The sequence below is a fragment of the Microcaecilia unicolor genome, chromosome 2 (assembly GCF_901765095.1).
Source record: "Microcaecilia unicolor chromosome 2, aMicUni1.1, whole genome shotgun sequence".
NCBI lineage: Eukaryota > Metazoa > Chordata > Amphibia > Gymnophiona > Siphonopidae > Microcaecilia > Microcaecilia unicolor.
Window position 1 is genome coordinate 653,838,895 of NC_044032.1, and position 21,726 is coordinate 653,860,620.

Sequence of the window (21,726 nt, forward strand, 5' to 3'; positions counted from 1 at the left end):
CCTGAGCCTGGAAGGGGACAGGGTTTATTTCTCTCACATAAGACTGAAGCTCAGAAATTATCTTTCCCAAGAGGGCTACCTGTTCCTGCACCTGGGCAGACCCTAAAATCCCTATGTCTCCCTTAATTCCCTGCAAAATGGCTGGGGGCTTCCCATACACAATTTCAAAGGGAGAGAGGGCTGTTCCTTTAGTTGGAGTGCATCGGAGGCGGAAGAGGGCTAGTGGCAATGCCTGTGGCCATTTCAATTGGGTTTCCTGACAAATCTTTGCTAGGCTATTTTTCAAGGTTCTGTTTGCTCGCTCAACCTGCCCTGAACTCTGGGGACGATAGGCACAATGCAATTTCCAGGTAATGCGCAATGCGCGGGACAGGGCCTGAAGTGTGGCTTCAACAAAGGCGGGACCATTATCTGAACCTATGGCAAGGGGCAGTCCATACCTGGGGATGACATCCCTAAGGAGAGCTCGAGCTACTTCTGTGGCTTTCTCAGTGACTGTAGGATATGCTTCCACCCACCCAGAAAAGGTACAAACCATGACTAAGAGGTATCGGAGCCTACCACTCCTGGGCATTTCTGTGAAGTCTATAACTAGGGACTCAAAGGGTGTTAGTCCTCTAGACTGAACTCCTGGTGGAATACGGGGTCCCTGACGAGCATTATTCTGGGCACAGAGAGTACATCGGGCAGAGGCAGTGGCAACCAGACTATCCAATCCTTCCAGCACCACTACTCGATTGAGTAGGCGGGCTAGTGCTGTTTTCCCTAAGTGTGATAGGTCATGAGCTTGAGACACTACAGGCCAAGCTAGGTGGCGTGGCACCAGAACTCTGGTATCAGGGAGATGTAACCAGCCATCAGGTCTCCTTACCGCACCTTCTTCTTGAGCCCATTTCTCTTCCACTTGGGTATACATAGGTGTCCATTCTTGCAATCGGATTTGGAACAGGGGAGTCACAGTACTTGCTGGGGGTCCTCGAGCAGCTTCCTTGGCCACCCGATCAGCATGGCGGTTCCCTCGGGCCACTGGAGTATCTATTCTTTGGTATCCCCTGCAATGAATGACAGCTACCTTCTTAGGGGCCCACACAGCCTCTAGCAGCTGAAGTATTTCAGGTCCATACTTAACAGGTTGGCCTGCAGCATTTATGAGTCCCTTTTCCTTATACAAAGCTCCATGAGCATGTAGAGTTGTGAAGGCATATTTGGAATCAGTATAAATGTTGGTTACCAGTCCTGCTGCTAACTCCAGAGCTCGTATGAGGGCCACAAGTTCTGCTTTCTGGGCTGAAGTTCCTTGGGGCAGGGCTCTTGCTTCTATCACCTTGTCCTCTGTCACCACAGCATAGCCTGCCAATCGCTTGGAGTTCTCCACATAACTGCTTCCATCTGTAAAATAAATTACATCTGGGTCCCTCCACGGAACATCTTTAAGATCTGGTCGACTGGAATACACTTCATCCATGGTTTGGATACAGTCATGATCCGGTGGTCCCTCAGATGCTGGCAAAAGAGTGGCAGGATTGAATGTAGCCACTGTTTCCAGGTGTATCCGTGGATTCTCACACAAGCTAGCTTGGTACTTAACCATGCGGTTATTTGTAAACCAGTGGTTGCCCTTATACTCCATGAGGGTGAGAACTGCATGGGGGACTTTAACAACCAGTTCTTGCCCCAAGGTCAACTTATCAGCTTCCTGGACCAGTAAGGCTGTTGCTGCAATGGCCCTCATGCAGGCTGGCCATCCTTTAGCCACTCCATCCAGCTGTTTAGACAGGTATGCAACAGGCCTCTGCCAGGATCCCATCATCTGGGTCAGCACACCCAGAGCAACCCCCTGTCGCTCATGGACATACAATGAGAAAGGTTTCTCCACATCAGGAAGGCCTAACGCAAGGGCTTGGAGTAGGGCTTTCTTTATGGCAATGAAGGATTGTTGAGCAGTAGGTCCCCATTCAAATGGTTCCTTTTCACCCCCCTTTGTGGCCTGGTAAAGGGGTTTCGCCATCAATGCAAAATTTGGAATCCAAATTCTGCAGAATCCGGCTGCTCCCAGAAATTCCCTAACTTTTCTTCTGGACTTGGGTTGGGGAATTGCAGCTACCGCTTGCTTCCTACTAGCATCCAGTCTCCGACTTCCCTGGGAAATGCAAAAGCCCAGATACTTCACTTCTGACTGACAGAGTTGGGCCTTTGAGCGTGAGACCTTATAGCCTGCATCCAAGAGTAGCTCCAGCAATTCTCTAGTAGCCTCAAAACACTCTTCCTGAGTCACTGCTGCAATCAGGAGGTCATCTACATACTGGAGTAAAACTCGCCTGGAAGGCTCAGATTTAAAAGTCTTAAGGTCTTGCCCTAGGGCTGTCCCAAAAATAGTGGGGGAATTCTTGAACCCCTGTGGCAGGCGAGTCCATGTATACTGAAGCTTCCTTCCTGTTACTGGGTTTTCCCATTGAAAGGCAAAAAGCAGTTGACTGGCGGGGGCCACCCGAATACAAAAGAAGGCATCTTTTAGATCTAGTGTCGTGAAATGAGTAGCTCCAGAAGGTATCAATCCTAGCAGGACATATGGATTAGGCACTACAGGGTGTAATGAGATAGTGGATTTATTGACCACTCGTAAGTCTTGGACTGGCCGGTAGTCCTCAGTCCCTGGCTTCTGAACTGGCAATAGTGGCGTATTCCATGGAGACTGGCAAGGACGAATAATTCCATGGGATAACAGACGATTCAAATGTGCTTGAATCCCTTCCAGAGCCTTTCTGGGAATTGGGTATTGGCGAAGATGGATTGGCCGGGCACTTGGAAGTAAATCTACATGTACAGGAGGAATATTTCGGGCCAACCCTGGGGGATTATCTTCTGCCCATACCCCACTGACCTGAAAGCTGTCTGCCAGGGGTAGGTCAACTTGGCTATGTGACTGATGCAGCCGCCATTCTTCTTCAAGAGGGCAGCAGAAACTCAATATACCCTTAGGGCTGGAGGTCGGGGGCCGAAAGGAGACTGAAGTCTGGCCATCAGAGTCAAAGGAAATTTGGGCCCTAAGCTTGGACAGCAGGTCTCGACCTAACAAAGGGATTGGACAGTCTGGCATATACAGGAATTCATGAGTGACTATGTGTGAGCCTAATTGGCATCTACGGGTTGTCAGAAAGGGCCTCCGGTTCTGCACCCCCGTGGCTCCCACCACTCGGACAGTTTTTCCAGACACAGGCGCTAATCGCTCCGTCACAACAGAATGTTCAGCTCCTGTATCAATCATGAATGGAATTGAGCGGCTCCCTATAGTTAGCTTGACCATAGGTTCCTGGGAGCCCAGTTTGTAGGAACCCGGTCTGTCCTATTCGTCCCATTCTGCCATCTCGGCTATCCCGATGATGTCAGATTCAGCAGGCTCATATCTTCCCTCTCGAACTCGGCCTCGGCTTCCTCGATCTCCTGGTCCCCTTCTCAGTCCCTGGCGCCTCTGGGGGCATTCATCTTTCCAGTGCCCTCTTTCCTTACAATAGGCACACTGATCCCTCTCCAATCTTGGTCTGGGATTCTCCCCCCTTGGCCGGGATTGATTGAAGGAATCTCGGGGCCTGGCTGGTGGTCCGGGGTCCCACTTTGGCTTCCCATTAGCTAGAGGTCGACCTCGGTTAAGGGTGGAATTAGTAATGGCTGCCGCTAAAAGGTCGGCCTTCTTCTGCATCTTCCGGTCAGCCTCTCGGCGCACCTCCTGATCTCTATTAATAAAAACCTTGGTTGCGATCTCAATTAGCTGGGTGGTATTCATCCCTGCGAATCCCTCCTGACGCTGCAACTTCTTCCGGATATCTGGCATACTCTGGGCCACCAATGCGCTATTCACCATTCTCTGGTTTTCTTGGGCTTCAGGGTCAAATGGGGTGTATGTTCTGTAGGCTTCAATTAGTCGCTCTAGAAAGGCCCCAGGGGATTCAGTTGCCCCTTGGAGAATTTCAGAGACCTTTGCCAGATTAATGGGCCTCTTTATGCCTTTCCTCATACCTTCCAGTAAGTCCCGGCAATAGCCAGACAACAGTTCATAGTGCTGCCCATCATTTGGATCCCAATCTGGAGCTGCGCGAGGAAACCGAGCTCTAACCCATCCCTCTGGGTCCTGTATCCCCCCGGGGACACGCTCTCGCGTGATGGCCTCAGCATTTTGCAAAATCTTCCGCCTCTCCTCAGTTGTGAAGAGGGTCAGGAGAAGTTGTTGACAATCAGTCCAGGTTGGGTTATGGGTGGCCATAATGCTAGTCACTAGGTCCACCACTGCCTGAGGCTTTCAGTATAAGAGGGATAATGCGTCTTCCAATTCAGGAGATCGGTGGTTGTGAAGGGTACATACTGATAGGCCTGTGCCTGTATAACCTGACCCTGATTATTAGGATCCGGTCGAGTGGTAGTTACCTGACGAAGTGGCAGAACTCTCGAGGAGGTGGGAATGGAACCTGAGGTAGAGCTAGGAGCTACCCTCCTATCATGCTCAAAGGTGATTGCAGCAGGTCTAACCCATTCAGTGGAGGTAGGTTGAAATCCTGAGGGATGGGGAGGGGTACTCATAGACTGAGAGGTGGTCACAGGTGATTCAGTCCATTGAAAGGGATGCCGGGCCCCTGATGAGTGGGTAGGGGTATTAGAAGGAGAGGCTGGGCTGTCAGGAGTTGAGGAGTCAGGGAGTGGAACCCAAAACGGGTCTTCAGAGGTTAACAGGAGAGGATGTGGCACAGAAGGGTAGAGGCCAGGTGAAAAGTCCAACCTAGGATGTGGTGGGGTTCGCACAGTGGGGGAGGAACTATCTGGAGAAGCCTGTGCTGGAGAGGCTTGGGCTGGGCGGCGTGGATCTCTAGGGGTGGCACGGAACCCCAACAATGGGCCATAAGGTGGTGGCTCAAGGTCTGAGGGGTCATCAGAGAGTATGGGTTTCTCGGACAGGGTAGGGGCGGAAGCCACCGATTGAGTGGTAGGCTTCCTAGGGCTCTTTCCCTCTTCTAGTTTAGATTTTCTAATCTTTCTTTGAACACGGCCTAACATGAATTTTACTGGGGATCCCATATAAGTTTTCAACCACGAGGGAGGGTCAGTCACAAGGCTGTCCCAGGAATCTATATAAGGGAGTTGTTCAGAATATTCTGGTCCTCCTACTACTATGCTGTAGACCTTCCGGATTACTTCAATATCTAAGCTGCCACTAGGGGGCCACCCCACTCCCATAGATGGCCACTCAACTTCACACAAGGTTCTTAAAGTACTTGAGCTTAAAGTCTGTCCATAGTCATTAATTAAAAAACCTTTTTTAAAATTTCTAAGCATACAATCTAGGGGGGTAGCAATTTGTCTAGATGATGTCCCACCCATAATGCTTACAGTTACAACACACAAAGAGGGGGGGAATTTTTGAGAGTGCAGTAAGGGGTCCGCACTCTCGAAACACTAGGTAGACAGACAGCAATCGCTTCCTTCCGTTGCTGACCAATTGAACTCGCGTTAATTGGAAATGCAGCTATAAGAAGTCCGCACTCAGTTAATCATTCACGCATCACACATTCCATACAGAAAATCCCACCCAACAATTTCAAATTTCTCAGATACAGATAAGCTCAAGCGTTTTCGCTTCTAGTCCCCACGACTAGAAGGTACTAGGGCCTTCGCTGAGAATTGATCAGATTCTCCTTCCCTCCTTCTTGAGGGGCTGATTTTACAACTTCCTAGCTAGGATTACAATACAAAATACAGGATACATACCCGGCGAATGTTCTCCAGTCAGTTGGGTGCTGGGATTAATGCAGGATTTATCCCACCGCTGCCACCAAGAATTGTTGCAGGAATTGAGATAGGAATTTGTGATACTTCAGGAGTCAGACAGCACACACCAGAATGAGAGAGTAATCTTCTTTATTTGCCAGCAAACAAAGCAGGACATCAGTTCTAGCTCTCTTCTCTCTCTCTCAGCTCTCTGTGTCTTTCTCTCAGCTCTCTGTGTCTTTGTCTCAGCTCTCTGTGTCTTTGTCTCAGATCTCTGTCTCAGCTCTCTTCTTATGCTGTCTTCTCCTTCTTCTGTCTGTTCCTTCTGTCCTTCTCTTTCTTCTGAGCTCCTTCTGACGTAAACTGCTTCGGCTCCTACTTAAATAGGGTCCTAAGCCCTCCTCCTAGCCTAGCCCAGCCCAGCCCCCTTACTCTCCAATTGGTTAAGGAATTAGATTGGCTACCTTGCCTCAACCAATCATTACTTTTGAAATATCAGTTACATAGGTTCCAGACATCCTAAACTGACCTGTGACCTGGGGCCCCTCAAGCCAGACATTTGGTCTCCAGAACTCTTACATTTCTCATTATGATTGATTTCTCATCTATGGCTTAAACTGGATTCCCTTAGAGACTAAGAGGCCCCATCTAACATTAATTATTCTCATATTCCTAGTCTGATTCATACTAACTGCTAACTGAACTCTGGCATTCATTAAAGGGGTCAAAGGCTAGTCTTACTTAATGGCATACTGCTATACTTTCAGGACTATTCCTACAGTTACCTATAATTAATCAAGGAGAAGAGAGCTGACTAGTTCTGACCTTTTTCACCTTCAGCTTATACATTGAACCAGCTAGGACTGCAGAATAACTCAAACACATGTTGGCCCCCCTTCACTGTAGCCCTACTCAGAACGTCAGACAGAGAGTTGAACAAACATTCCACACAGAATTATTAATTTACACAGAATACAACATATTCTAAAGTAAGCATTCTTATAAAACATATTCTACCTATCAAGAACTTCTAAATTCTAACTCATTTATATCTAGAATTATTTAGACTCTAACTATTTCCTTCTAAGCAGTGTTCAATTTAATCCTAAACAACTGCCTGCTTACAAAACTATTCAGTAAGCCTAATAATGTACAGATGTTGAGCCAGCTAGCATTGGCAATTCACAAGGGACAGAGTTTCATTTCTCACTGACCTTTCCTAACCCAGCCCGGCAGCTAGAGTCTAATTAACTCCAGCTTGCATTCCTTCATTTGCAGGACTGAAGAGAATTCAAACTTCAAGCTTTTAATATCATTTCTTATATATATATAATTATTTCCATGGCTGCCTCAGTAATACTAAATGTCTATTTCCTTATGTACTTCCACTATTCTACTACTACTACTACTACTTGACATTTCTAAAGCGCTACTAGGGTTACGCAGCGCTGCTCAAGGAGCTTACAATCTAAAGGACAAATGTACAGTCAGTCAAATAGGGGCAGTCTAGATTTCCTGAAAGGTATAAAGGTTAGTGCCGAAAGCAACATTGAAGAGGTGGGCTTTGAGCAAGGATTTGAAGATGGGTAGGGAGGGGGCTTGGCGTAAGGGCTCGGGAAGTTGATTCCACGCCTAGGGCGAGGCGAGGCAGAATGGGCGGAGCCTGGAGTTGGCGGTGGTGGATGATGTAATATGAAAGCCACATTGAGCCTGCAAAGAGGTGGGAAAATGTGGGATACAAATGCAATAAATAAAATTTTATGATATCTATTTTGTTCACATATGATAGGGGAAGCTTTCAAATAAATGAAAAACTTGTCAAATATGTAAGAAAATAAACCTTTTAAAGGCCTGCCTATCCAAGTGGTACAGCTTTCTACTTTTTACAGGTGGACCAGGCATAGGCAGTCTGTTATTTCTAACAATCTTTGGCCATTGACTGTTTTTCAATAGCGTTTGCTATTGTTTTGGGTGGACCAGTATGGCGGCGGCGCCAAGCTCCGCCCACTGGCTTCAAATAGCCTCGTACCGTCTCCTGCCATTCTCAGTGTAACCTCCTTATCTCCCTCCCCGCATCTCTTCTCCGTTCTGAGGCTTCCCCCGCCTTCTTCCAACTCAGCTTTTTCACGTCGCACGCGACAGACGGACCCTCCTTGATCCCGCCCCCTAAGCGTAACTTCCTCCTCTTTCCCTGCAGTGCGGACCTCGGCCGAGGGAGGCGCGCGGCTGCTGCTGCTGCGCAATCCTCCTTTGGTGCTGCTGCGTCAGAGAGGGGGCGGGGCTACGGAGCAGGAAACCGGCGGGGTCGGGCAGCGAGCGAGAGAGACCTGAGGGGCTGGAGAGTAATGAAGGTAGGAGAGGTGGGGGTGGGGACTGAGGGAGGGAAGGACAGGTGGTCGCCGGTGGCGTGTGTGAGGGGGGGGACAGTTGATCGTGTTGATATTTTGTTTATTGTAAGAGCCACATCGGAGTCGGGATAATGTGGGCAACGAACGTCTCCTCAGTAAATAAACAAATGGGGCTGAGGTGACTGAGCAGCTGAGTAGGTCGCAACGGAGGAGTCCACAAGTGACAGAAGGAAGGAAGGTCCATCAAGCCCAGCATCCTCTTTCCAACAGTGGCCAATCCAGGTCCCCCCCCCACCCCCCCCAAACTCCTCCATCTCCCTCAGGTGCATCTCTGACGTCCTTGAGTTCTCAAATGTCCCCAAAATAAACAAAGACAAAGGAGAGGCGGTGTTGGCATCGCTGCTTTCACACTTACCAGTGATAACCAAGGAGCCCAAAATGTAGGCAGATAATATTGTCAGATATTCAGTGGGAAAACAACTGGCCTGACTGAGGATGGGATAGTCTTGGGTGCTGATCCTGACATAACATAGTAACATAGTAGATGACGGCAGAAAATGACCTGCACGGTCCATCCAGTCTGCCCACCAAGATAACTCATATGTGCCACTTTTTCTGTATACCCTACTTTGATTTGTACCTGTGCTCTTCAGGGCACAGACCGTATAAGTCTGCCCAGCACTACCCCCTCCTCCCAACCACCAGCCCCTCCTCCCAACCACCGGCTCTGGCATAGACCGTATAAGTCTGCCCAGCACTACCCCCTCCTCCCAACCACCAGCCCCTCCTCCCAACCACCGGCTCTGGCATAGACCGTATAAGTCTGCCCAGCACTACCCCCTCCTCCCAACCACCAGCCCCTCCTCCCAACCACCGGCTCTGGCATAGACCGTATAAGTCTGCCCAGCACTATCCCCGCCTCCCAACCACCAGCCCCGCCTCCCAACCACCATTCCTGGCACAGACCATACAAGTCTGTCCAGCACTATCCCCACCTCCCAACCACCGGCTCTGGCATAGACCGTATAAGTCTGCCCAGCACTACCCCCTCCTCCCAACCACCAGCCCCTCCTCCCAACCACCGGCTCTGGCACAGACCGTACAAGTCTGCCCAGCACTACCCCCTCCTCCCAACCACCAGCCCCTCCTCCCAACCACCGGCTCTGGCATAGACCGTATAAGTCTGCCCAGCACTACCCCCTCCTCCCAACCACCAGCCCCTCCTCCCAACCACCGGCTCTGGCATAGACCGTATAAGTCTGCCCAGCACTATCCCCGCCTCCCAACCACCAGCCCCGCCTCCCAACCACCATTCCTGGCACAGACCATACAAGTCTGTCCAGCACTATCCCCGCCTCCCAACCACCGGCTCTGGCATAGACCGTATAAGTCTGCCCAGCACTAGCCCCGCCTCCCACCACCTGCTCTGCCTAATAGATATTTATTTATTTATTTGGTGCATTTATATCCCACATTTTCCCACCTATTTGCAGGCTTAATGTGACTTACATAATACCGTGATGGCGATTGCCAATTTCGGTAGGAGAAATACAGAGTGGTCTATTGTTGATGTACATAGATGACAGACTTAGATTATGTACAGTTCTGCTAAGAGTTTCAGTTGTTTTCCAGAGTTCAGGTATTCAGGTTGATTCTTTCTGGTATGCCTTTGTGAACAGGTGGGTTTTTAATGATTTCCAGAAGTTTGTTAAGTCGTTGATAGGCTGCAGTGCAAATTTTAAGGGGCTTCCATGTTAACTTCAGAAATTTTAGTACAAGAACAGTGCTGGGCAGACTTCTACAGTCTGTGCCCTGAGAATGGCAAGGACAAATCAAACTCGGGTATAAAGTATCACATACCATGTAAAATGTTTATCTTGTTGGGCAGACTGGATGGATCATACAGGTCTTTATCTGCCGTCATTTACTACTTTACTATATGTTACTAATTTTGGTACGGAAAGGAGTAGCCTAATGGTTAGAGCACCAGCCTGTCAAGCAGTGAAGCCTAGTCCAAATTCTTCTGCTGCTGCTTGTGATTTTGGGCAAGTCACTTAGACCCCGATGCTCAAAGCTTACCCTGCTTGCAACGTTTGATTTAGACTGATCGGAGCTAGCCTAGCGCATACGCCAGCGTCTAAATCGCAAAGGGGTTTTTGCATCGCCTTTACTGTTCACTGTAAGAGCTACCAATAATCCTATGCAAATGACTCTGGGCAAGTCACTTAACCCTCCATTGCCCCATGTAAGCCGCATTGAGCCTGCCATGAGTGGGAGAGCGCGGGGTAAAAATGAAAAAAAAAAAGAGCATTCCGTATGATGCACAGACAGGAGCGCCTACGTTTAAAATTTTTGGCAGGTCTGGGTCAGGACCTATCGTTGTATGAGGCGAACCTTTTGGTGGAGCAGTATGCTTGCATTTTTTAAAAATAGAGGCATATTTTCAAAGCACTTAGCTAAGTGCTTTGAAAATATATATGATAGTATCTCAATGTGTGTCTGTGATGTGCCATGTGTGTGTATTATATGCATGTGTGTACCACATGTACCAGTAGTATTAAAAAGTTGTTGTGGAACATTAAAAAAAAATACTATCTGTATGTGTGTGTATGTGAAGTGGAGTGGAGGAGTGGCCTAATGGTTAGTGCAGCAGACTTTGATCTCAGCATCCTGGGTTTGATTCCCACTGTAGCTCCTTGGGACCCTAGTAATCATTTCTACAGCACTACTGGATGTACACTGTACACATTATATACAGATACTTTCTCTATCCCTAGGGGGCTCACAATCTAGGTTTTTTGTACCTGGGACAATGTAGGGTTAAGTGATTTACCCAAGGTCACAAGGAGCTGCAGTGGGAATCGAACCCAGGTTGCCAGGATCAAAGCACACTGCACTAACCATTAGGCTACTCCCTGGGCAAGTCACTTAACCCTCCATTGCCTTATGTAAGCAGCATTGAGCCTGCCATGAGTGGGAAAGCGCAGGGTACAAATGTAACAAAAATAAAATAGATACTATTGGAGATTCTACATGGAATGTTGCTACTAGTGGAGATTCTATGTGGAATGTTGCTACTATTTGTAGATTCTACATGGAATGTTGCTACTATTGGAGATTCTAAATGGAATGTTGCTGCTATTGGAGATTCTACGTGGAATGTTGCTACTATTGGACATTCTACATGGAATGTTGCTATTCCACTAGCAACATTCCATGTAGAAGGCTGCGCAGGCTTCTGTTTCTGTGAGTCTGACGTCCTGCACGTACGTGCAGGACGTCAGACTCACAGAAGCAGAAGCCTGCGCGGCCACATTGCTGATCTGCAAGGGCCGACTTCTACATGGAATGTTGCTAGTGGGACTCTGGGCAAGTCACTTAACCCTCCATTGCCCCATGTAAGCCGCATTGAGCCTGCCATGAGTGGGAAAGCGCAGGGTACAAATGGAACAAAAATAAAATAGATACTATTGGAGATTCTACATGGAATGTTGCTACTATTGGAGATTCTACATGGAATGTTGCTATTCCACTAGCAACATTCCATGTAGAAGGCTGCGCAGGCTTTTGTTTCTGTGAGTCTGATGTCCTGCACGTACGTGCAGGACGTCAGACTCACAGAAGCAGAAGCCTGCGCGGCCACATTGGTGATCTGCAAGGGCCGACTTCTACATGGAATGTTGCTAGTGGGACTCTGGGCAAGTCACTTAACCCTCCATTGCCCCATGTAAGCCGCATTGAGCCTGCCATGAGTGGGAAAGCGCAGAGTACAAATGTAACAACAACAAAAATTTCTATAGCGCTACTAGATGTACACTGTACACATTATGTACAGATACTTTCTGTAGCCCTAGGGGGCTCACAATCCAGGTTTTTTTGTACCTGGGACAATGGAGGGTTAAGTGATTTACCCAAGGTCACAAGGAGCTGCAGTGGGAATCGAACCCAGGTTGCCAGGATCAAAGCACACTGCACTAACCATTAGGCTACTCCCTGGGCAAGTCACTTAACCCTCCATTGCCTCAGGTACAAAAACCAAGATTGTGAGCCCTCTAGGGGACAGATATAGTACCTGCTTAGAATTGGATTGTAAGCCACATTGAACCTGAACTCTGTTTGGGATAATGTGGGATACAAATGTCATCATCATAATAAATAAAATGTGCCATCTGCATGTATTATATGTGTGTGTGTCCTGCACGTGTTAAAAGTTGTAGGGGGAAAAAAGGAAACTCCGTGTGATATCACCGGACACATACCTAAAATGTGTTTTTTACCTTTTTTTTTTTTTCCTGGGGACATGTAGAACATTGATTCTTACTGCAAAACTGTTCTGTGCATGTGCTAGGCGCTTTCCCTACTAAGCCGTTTGCAGAATTTCCATGCATCACATTTTTATGTGATTTCCTTTGAGCATCGATCACTGTTTCAAAATCGGTAATGCCAACCATGGATACAGATGCACTTGGTATTTAACAGTGACTTTTGAGCATCTGGGCCTTAATTCTCTATTGCCCCAGGTACAAACCTATGGGTGTCTACACAGCGCTCGCTAATTTCCATCTTCAGAAAATCTCCATAATGGTAGAAAACAGCATCAGAGTTCTAGAGAACAGCATTTAAATATGGATATTTTCTGAAGATAGTAATTTTTCATCTTAAGTTTTTGAACATTTAAGACTTTGGACAATTAAAAACACCGTTTAAAAAATGGGTTGAAAAATATCCTATTTAAATACTAGGAGCCCCTTGCTAATCTGTGAGAACAGCTGAGTTGCGCATTGGGGTCTGAGGCTTTTAAAACCATCAATTTAACTTTATTAGTAGTTGTGGTTCATATATAGTGGTGGGTTTTGATTTTGATTGGATAGCGTTGACCACAGTTTTTGTAATGTGAGCCATGCTTGAGTGGAGGGCAAGTCATGTCCTATAATGTAAAACCGAGAGAAAATCCACCAAGAAGGCGGAGAACTCAAACGCCCCACGGTAAAAACAGTAGTGTAAAAAAAGTGGGACAGCGACCAAGGATACCAGAAACTGGAGGATGTTAGTTAATAAACAATTTTATTAATAATTTGAAGACTCGACACAATGTCGTGTTTCGGCCGTCAGGCCTGCATCAGGAGTCTATAAAAGCATACATATATATATATAAAAGGCAACACCAACGTTCTATGAAGCCTCCAGCCGGAAGTGTGAAGGGGGACAGATATCCGGTTTCCCCATGAGTGTCTGCCCCGCCCTAACTGTAACACAAACAGTCAGTGAAGGAAAACACAGCAAAGCAGTGAAGGACTCAGAGGGGAGAGGGGAGAGAGGGCAGAGGGCAGGGACACACACACTCCCACTCCCACATGCACACAGAAGAAAACCTTGCTACCTCCCGTTTCATTTGCATCAGAAACGGGGCTTTTTTACTAGTATATATATAAAAATAGGGAAGGCAAAGTGTAATGCACACAAATAAATTAAAACAAAATATAAAATATATAACTTTATAAACTTTAAAAATATATATATAGCAATTCGGTAAAAAAGATTTTTTTTTAAAAATACACACAAAAAAATAGTATAAGCTAATGCCAAAATATACTATATGTAAAATGGCGATGCAATAATGTGTTTCAAAACAAAAACACCATACAAATATTATATGAATAAAAACATATATTCACACATAGATTTGAACAATAATAACAAGGAAATGTAAAACGCACATATGTATTGATCAAGGGAACAAATTGTAAAGGGACAGATGAAATAATTAGGGGCCTTGATGTCATGACGTAAAAACTTGGGTGCCATAATGTATATAGCGTTGAAATGACGTGTATATTAAAGCTATTGGTCAATGATCCAACTAACAACTGAGATTACGTGGAAAAAATGGCAAATACAAAAAAAAAAGGTCAGTGTCATTTCTAAATATAATATTTGAGTTTTTTCTTATTTTGTATTTTTTGGCTTCCGATATCACCTTCATCTTAGACATCTAAATTTGCCATTTTTTCCACGTAATCTCAGTTGTTAGTTGGATCATTGACCAATAGCTTTAATATACAGGTCATTTAACTAACATCCTCCAGTTTCTGGTATCCTTGGTCGCTCTCCCACTTTTTTTACACTACTATAATGTAAAACCACAATTCTTTCTGAATCCCTCTTTTTTTTTCATGCTGCCAAATTTATATATGTTGTGAAGTAATGTTTTTTGTTGTGCAGAAATTCCTCTTAAAATATTTAGCCAATTTATGTGGACAACTCTGTATTTTTAGGTATAAGTTCCAAGATAGGATATTTATTTTTATTTATTTGTTTCATTTGTATTCCACATTTTCCCACCAATTTGCAGGTTCAATATGGCTTACATAATACCGTAGAGACAATCGCCATTTCTGGTAGCAAAACAAATACAGAGAGTTGTAGAATATGGTTCATGTGTTATAGGCACACTGGGGAATCGTAGATGGGAAGAGTTGCGTAGAGTCTATTACGAGCTTTGGTTTCGTTGTGTTGCGAGGTTTAGGCACTTAGGTTGGGTCGGATGGGTATGCCTTTTTGAACAGGTTGGTTTTTAGTGCTTTCCGGAAGTTCAGTTGGTTGTACATGGTTTTCACGGCTTTTGGTAATGCGTTCCACATTTGTGTGCTTATGTAGGGGAAGCTGGATGTGTAGGTTGATTTGTATTTGAGTCCTTTGCAGCTTGGGTAGTGGAGGTTTAGGTATGTTCGTGTTGATCTGATTGTGTTTCTTATTGGTAGGTCTATGAGGTCTGTCATGTATCCTGGGGCTGCGCTGTAGATGATTTTGTGGACCAAGGTGCAGATTTTGAAAGTGATACGTTCTTTGATTGGTAGCCAGTGTAGTTTTTCTCTGAGTGGTTTGGCGCTTTCGAATCGTGCTTTGGCAAATATAAGCCTGGTTGCTGTATTTTGAGCGGTCTGAAGTTTATGAGTTCTTCTTTGCACCCTGCGTAGATTCCATTGCAGTAATATGCATGGCTTAGTACCATTGATTGTATCATGCTGCGAAATGTTTCCCTCGGGAAGAAAGGTTTCATGCGTTTGAGTTTCCACATTGCGTTGAACATTTTCTTAGTTGTAGATTTAACTTGCCTCTCAAGTGTAAGGTTTCGGTCAATAGTGACGCCGAGGATTTTCAGGCTGTCTGCAATAGGTAGGGTGTGGTCTGGAGTGTTTATAGTTGTGGGTTTGTTTGTGTTGTATTGGGATGAGAGGATGAGGCAGTGTGTTTTATCTGTATTGAGTTTTAGTTGAAATGCATGATGAGTCCATGATGTTTAGACTGAGTTCGATTTTGGTGGTGATTTCTGTCAGGTAATTTTTGTATGGTATATATATTGTGACATCATCTGCATAGATGAATGGGTTGAGGCCATTAATTAATTAATTTATTTGTTACATTTGTATCCCACATATTTGCAGGCTCAGTGTGGCTTACATATTACCGTGAAGGCATTCGCCAATTCCGGTACGGGATAAGTACAAAATGTTGTATTGGGATAGGGAAGATAAGATTCAATCAAGTTGGGTTGAGGTAAAAGAGTTTAGGACTTGGCTAGTGGTGTCATCATTAGGTTGAAGAGGGTCGGTGATAGTGGTGATCCTTGAGGTACTCCGCAGTCGGCTTTCCACGGTGAAGAAATGTTTGAGTTTGATTTTGCTTGGTATGTTCTGGTGGTTAGGAAACCCTTGATCCAACTAAGTATGTTTCCACCAATACTGAAGTAGTCAAGGAGTCTTAGTAGTATGTTATGGTTTACCATGTTGAATGCACTGGACGTGTCGAATTGAAGGAGGAGTATGCTTTTACCTGTCGCTATTTCCTGTTTGAATTTGGCCAGGAGTGTAATGAATACTGTCTCAGTGCTATGGAGGGGGCGAAATCCTGATTGTGATTCATGTAGGTTTGAGAATTTATGTATGTAATCACCAAGTTGCTTGGTTACCATGCTTTCCATCAGTTTGACTGCTAGTGGGATAGATGCTACTGGGCGGTAGTTGGTGAGTTCGCTTGTCTTTTTCTTGGTGTCTTTAGGAATTGGGGTGAGTAGGATGTTGCCATTTTCCTTTGGGAAGAGACCATGTTGGAGTAAGTAGTTTAGGTGGGATGTGAGGTCCGCTATGAAGCGGTCGGGGGCAGATTTTATTAGGTAGCTGGAGCACGTATCCAATTTGCAGTGAGTGATGGAGAACTTATGAATCGCCTGGTTGACTGTTTCGGTGGTGAGGGGTGCGAAGTTTGACCAGGTTTGGTCCGCTGGATATTCTCCTGGGGTTGGTTCCAGACCGTTGATGAAATTTTCAATATCAGTATTGTCAAGAGGAAGTGTGTTACGTAGGTTTACAATTTTTTCATTGAAATATTTGGCAAGTTTGTCTGCGGATGGGATGTCTGTGTTGTTCATGGTGACCGGGGTGGTATCTAGTAATTTGTTTACGAGTTGGTATAGTTTCTTCGTGTCTTTGTAGTCTGGTCCTATTTTGGTTCTGTAGTATGACCTTTTGGCCTGTCTTATTACATAGTAGATGACAGCAGAAAAAGACCTGCATGGTCCATCCAGTCTGCCCAACAAGACAAACTCACATGTGTATACCTTACCTTGATCTGCACCTGCCCCCCCCCCCCAGGGCACAGACTGTACAAGTCTGCCCAGCAGTATTTCCCGCCCCCCCCCCCCCCCCCACCACCGGCTCCGCCACCCAATTTTGGCTAAGCTTCTGAGGATCCATTCCTACTGCACAGGATTCCTTTATGCATATCCCATGCATGTTTGAATTCCGTTACCGTTTTCATCTCCACCACCTCCCGCGGGAGGGCATTCCAAGCATCCACCACCCTCTCCGTGAAAAAATACTTCCTGACATCTTTTTTGAGTCTGCCCCCCTTGCATATTTGTATTTTCTTTGTAGTTGTTTCCAAGCGTTGAGTGTGTGTTTGTCTTTTATTTTTTTTCCATGCTCTTTCGAGTTTCCTGGATTTTGGGTTTTTTTTTTCCAGTTCATCATTGAACCATGGTATCGAGGTATGTCTTCGTGATGTTCTTGTTTGTATTGGTGCTATTTCGTCTAGGATGCTTCTGCATCTTTTGTCCCAATTGGAGAGGTAGTGTATGGCGTTCGTTTGTGTCGTCCATTCTCTATTGTATATTTTTTGCCAGAATTTATTTTATTTGTTGCATTTGTATCCCACATTTTCCTACCTATTTGCAGGCTCAATGTGACTTACATAATACCGTGATGGTGATAGCCAATTCCGGTAAGAGAAATACAGAGTGCTCTATTGTTGATGTTCATAGATGAGTATTTTAAGTGATTAAGTGATCATGGAGAGAGAGTTAGATTTTGTACAGTTCTGGTAAGAGTTTCAGTTGTTTTGCAGAGTTCAGGAGTTTAGGTTGGTTGCTCTCTATGGCATGTGAGCCTCACTTACGATAATTAATGTTGAGCTACATCCCTCGTCTTTCTTAATGAAATATAGAAGACAAGTGAAAGCATTACATTGGCCAAATTACTTCAGTCAGAAGATCTGAAATGTGTATTATTTACTTCTTACAGGGATGAAAAACAGAAGAGATTCTGCCCAATAAAATTATAGTGTTTTCTGTTTTTGGGTCTGTTTGACCTCTTGTGCTATAAGTTGTTTGTTCTTGAAGTTGGTGTGAGCACTTCTTCCGTCAGTTTAGGGATAGGTTGAGTTTGTAGTGGTCGGTCCGTGGTGTTTCTGACCATTTAATATCAGCTATTATTAAGTTTTGGTCTGTGGACAATTTGTGTGAGATGAGGTCAAGTGTGTGCCCTTTGACGTGGGTTGCTTGTGTGTGTGGCTATTTTAGATCCCATAGGTGGAGGAATTCCTTGCATTCTTGTGCGTTAGCTGAGTTTGAATCTTGTAGGTGGAGATTAATGTCTCCTAGTAGCAGTATGGTTGAGTTGGTTACACGAGTGTGTGAGACAAAGTCCGTGAAAGTTGACTGGCTTTCCTTCCAGTTGACTGGTGGTCTGTAGAACAGGATACAATTCCAGTGGTCAAGCAGGGATTTACTATGAATTCTGATTGAGGCTATTTCCAGTTGGGTTGTTATGGACTCAGCAGTGGTTTCGGTTATGAAGTGGAATCGATGGATTAGTGCTGTGCCTCCACCTCTCTTTTCCTTTCTGGTCCAGTGACTGATTTTGTAACCTGGAGGGCATAGGTCAAGGATTATGGGGTCCTTTTGATCATGGATCCAGGTTTCGTTGATGAAGATCAGGTCCAGGTTTTCTGATATGATCCAGTCAGTTATTGTTGTTGATTTGTTAACGACGGATCTGGCGTTGATGTAACCCACTTGGATTTTTTGGTATGGGGCTTCTATGTTTGGTATTGTGTGGATTTTTGTTAGTTATCGTTTCTTTGTTGGTGTGTGTTTGATGTGACCTTTTTTCCGTTCTGTTGACGTTGTCCCCTTGTTGGTTTATTTCCTTTGTTGTGGATATTGTCAGTCTGTTGAGGTGTGGGGTATCTGGTCAGTCTTTGGTGAGTATGTAGTATGGGTATGATGTTGCCTGTGAGTGAGGTGGTTAGTGTTAGATGGATCAGTGATATGGAATAGCTAGGAGTATATTGACAGTGTTCATCTTGGACCAGGTCAGTTTGGCTACTGGTGCGCCGCGTTCGCATGGAAGGAGGGACCTGTGTCCCTGGTTTTTTTTTTTTTTTTCTCACAGTTAGATGTACAGCCCCAAGGTGTAGGGATTCCGAGGATCTGGGTGTTGTGTTGGTGATTGGGGGTAGGGATCTAGGAACGATAGGTGTTGTTCAGGATGGGGCAGTGGATGCGATGTTGTCCCGGATGTGTTGCTACTCTGGTGGCGGTTGTGTACATGTTCAGGCTTTTCTAGAAAAGTATTGGCAATATGTTGGCTGATTTTTTTTTTTCTTGCTTTAAAAAAAGGCTATCAGGCTTTCTTAGCAGCAAACTCCACACTCTTGAACTTACTCCCAGAGGGTCTATAACTTGAGACTACTACTACTTTCAGGAAGCAGGTGAAAGCCTGGCTTCCCCCCCCCCCCCCCCAAGCCTTTAATACGTACAGTGGTGGAAATAAGTATTTGATCCCTTGCTGATTTTGTAAGTTTGCCCACTGACAAAGACATGAGCAGCCCATAATTGAAGGGTAGGTTATTGGTAACAGTGAGAGATAGCACATCACAAATTAAATCCGGAAAATCACATTGTGGAAAGTATATGAATTTATTTGCATTCTGCAGAGGGAAATAAGTATTTAATCCCTCTGGCAAACAAGACCTAATACTTGGTGGCAAAACCCTTGTTGGCAAGCACAGCGGTCAGACGTCTTCTGTAGTTGATGATGAGGTTTGCACACATGTCAGGAGGAATTTTGGTCCACTCCTCTTTGCAGATCATCTCTAAATCATTAAGAGTTCTGGGCTGTCGCTTGGCAACTCGCAGCTTCAGCTCCCTCCATAAGTTTCAATGGGATTAAGGTCTGGTGACTGGCTAGGCCACTCCATGACCCTAATGTGCTTCTTCCTGAGCCACTCCTTTGTTGCCTTGGCTGTATGTTTTGGGTCATTGTCGTGCTGGAAGACCCAGCCACGACCCATTTTAAGGCCCTGGCGGAGGGAAGGAGGTTGTCACTCAGAATTGTACGGTACATGGCCCCATCCATTCTCCCATTGATGCGGTGAAGTAGTCCTGTGCCCTTAGCAGAGAAACACCCCCAAAACATAACATTTCCACCTCCATGCTTGACAGTGGGGACGGTGTTCTTTGGGTCATAGGCAGCATTTCTCTTCCTCCAAACACGGCGAGTTGAGTTCATGCCAAAGAGCTCAATTTTTGTCTCATCTGACCACAGCACCTTCTCCCAATCACTCTCGGCATCATCCAGGTGTTCACTGGCAAACTTCAGACGGGCCGTCACATGTGCCTTCCGGAGCAGGGGGACCTTGCGGGCACTGCAGGATTGCAATCCGTTATGTCGTAATGTGTTACCAATGGTTTTCGTGGTGACAGTGGTCCCAGCTGCCTTGAGATCATTGACAAGTTCCCCCCTTGTAGTTGTAGGCTGATTTCTAACCTTCCTCATGATCAAGGATACCCCACGAGGTGAGATTTTGCGTGGAGCCCCAGATCTTTGTCGATTGACAGTCATTTTGTACTTCTTCCATTTTCTTACTATGGCACCAACAGTTGTCTCCTCCTCGCCCAGCGTCTTACTGATGGTTTTGTAGCCCATTCCAGCCTTGTGCAGGTGTATGATCTTGTCCCTGACATCCTTAGACAGCTCCTTGCTCTTGGCCATTTTGTAGAGTTTAGAGTCTGACTGATTCACTGAGTCTGTGGACAGGTGTCTTTCATACAGGTGACCATTGCCGACAGCTGTCTGTCATGCAGGTAACGAGTTGATTTGGAGCATCTACCTGGTCTGTAGGGGCCAGATCTCTTACTGGTTGGTGGGGGATCAAATACTTATTTCCCTCTGCAGAATGCAAATAAATTCATATACTTTCCACAATGTGATTTTCCGGATTTAATTTGTGATGTGCTATCTCTCACTGTTACCAATAACCTACCCTTCAATTATGGGCTGCTCATGTCTTTGTCAGTGGGCAAACTTACAAAATCAGCAAGGGATCAAATACTTATTTCCACCACTGTATGGAGGGGAATTTTCGAAAGAAATGTTCAAGTTGCGATTTGGACATCTTTGCAAAACGTCGAAATCCAGGGGCGGGGACATGGACGTTTCTGACTTTTGGCGATTTTCGAAACCAAAAACGTCCTAATGCAAGCCATTTGGACGTGGGAGGAGCCAGCATTTGTAGTGCACTGGTCCCCCTGACATGCCAGGACACCAACCGGGTACCCTAGGGGACACTGCAGTGAACTTCATAAATTGCTCCCAGGAACATAGCTCCCTTACCTTGTGTGCTGAGCTCCGTAAAACCCACTACCCACAACTGTACACCACTACCATAGCCCTTACGGGTGAAGGGGGGCACTTATAAATGGGTACAGTGGGTTTGTGGTGGGTTTTGGAGAGTTCACTGTTTCCTCCACAAATGTAACAGGTTGGGGGGGGGGGGGGGTATGGGCCTGGGTCCGCCTGTCTGAAGTGCACTGCAGTGCCTACTAAAACTGCTCCAGGGACTGCATGCACTGTCATGGACCTGAGTATGACATCTGAGGCTGGCACAAAATATTTTTAAAGATGTTTTTTGAGGGTGGGAGGGGGTTAGTGACCACTGGGGGAGTAACGGTAGGTCATCCCCGATTCCCTCTGGTGGTCATCTGGTCATTTCGGGCACCTTTTTGTGCCTTATTCGTAAAAAAACCATGTCCGGGTGAAAACGTCCAAGTGTTCGTCATGGACGTCTTTGCTTTTTTCGATTATGGGTCGAAGACGTCCAAGTGTTTGGCACGTCCAGGTCCCGCCTTCACTACGCCTCCGACATGCCCCCTTAAAATTTGGACATCCTTGCGACGGGCTGCAGTTGGAGACGTCCAAAATCGAGTTTCTATTATACCAATTTGGATGTCTCTGTGAGAAGGGCGTCCATCTTCCAATTTATGTCGAAAGATGGATGTCCTCTT

General features: G+C 45.8%; 1 protein-coding gene across 1 annotated transcript in view; it reads left to right on the forward strand.

The window, feature by feature from the left end:
- The first annotated feature begins 8,034 nt into the window (after positions 1-8,034).
- The window catches only part of KIAA1109 (KIAA1109 ortholog), a 452,391-nt gene continuing 438,699 nt past the window's right edge, over positions 8,035-21,726 (forward strand). The window contains 1 exon segment of the mRNA XM_030191772.1: positions 8,035-8,105. The gene's annotated coding sequence lies outside the window, so the exon portion shown is untranslated.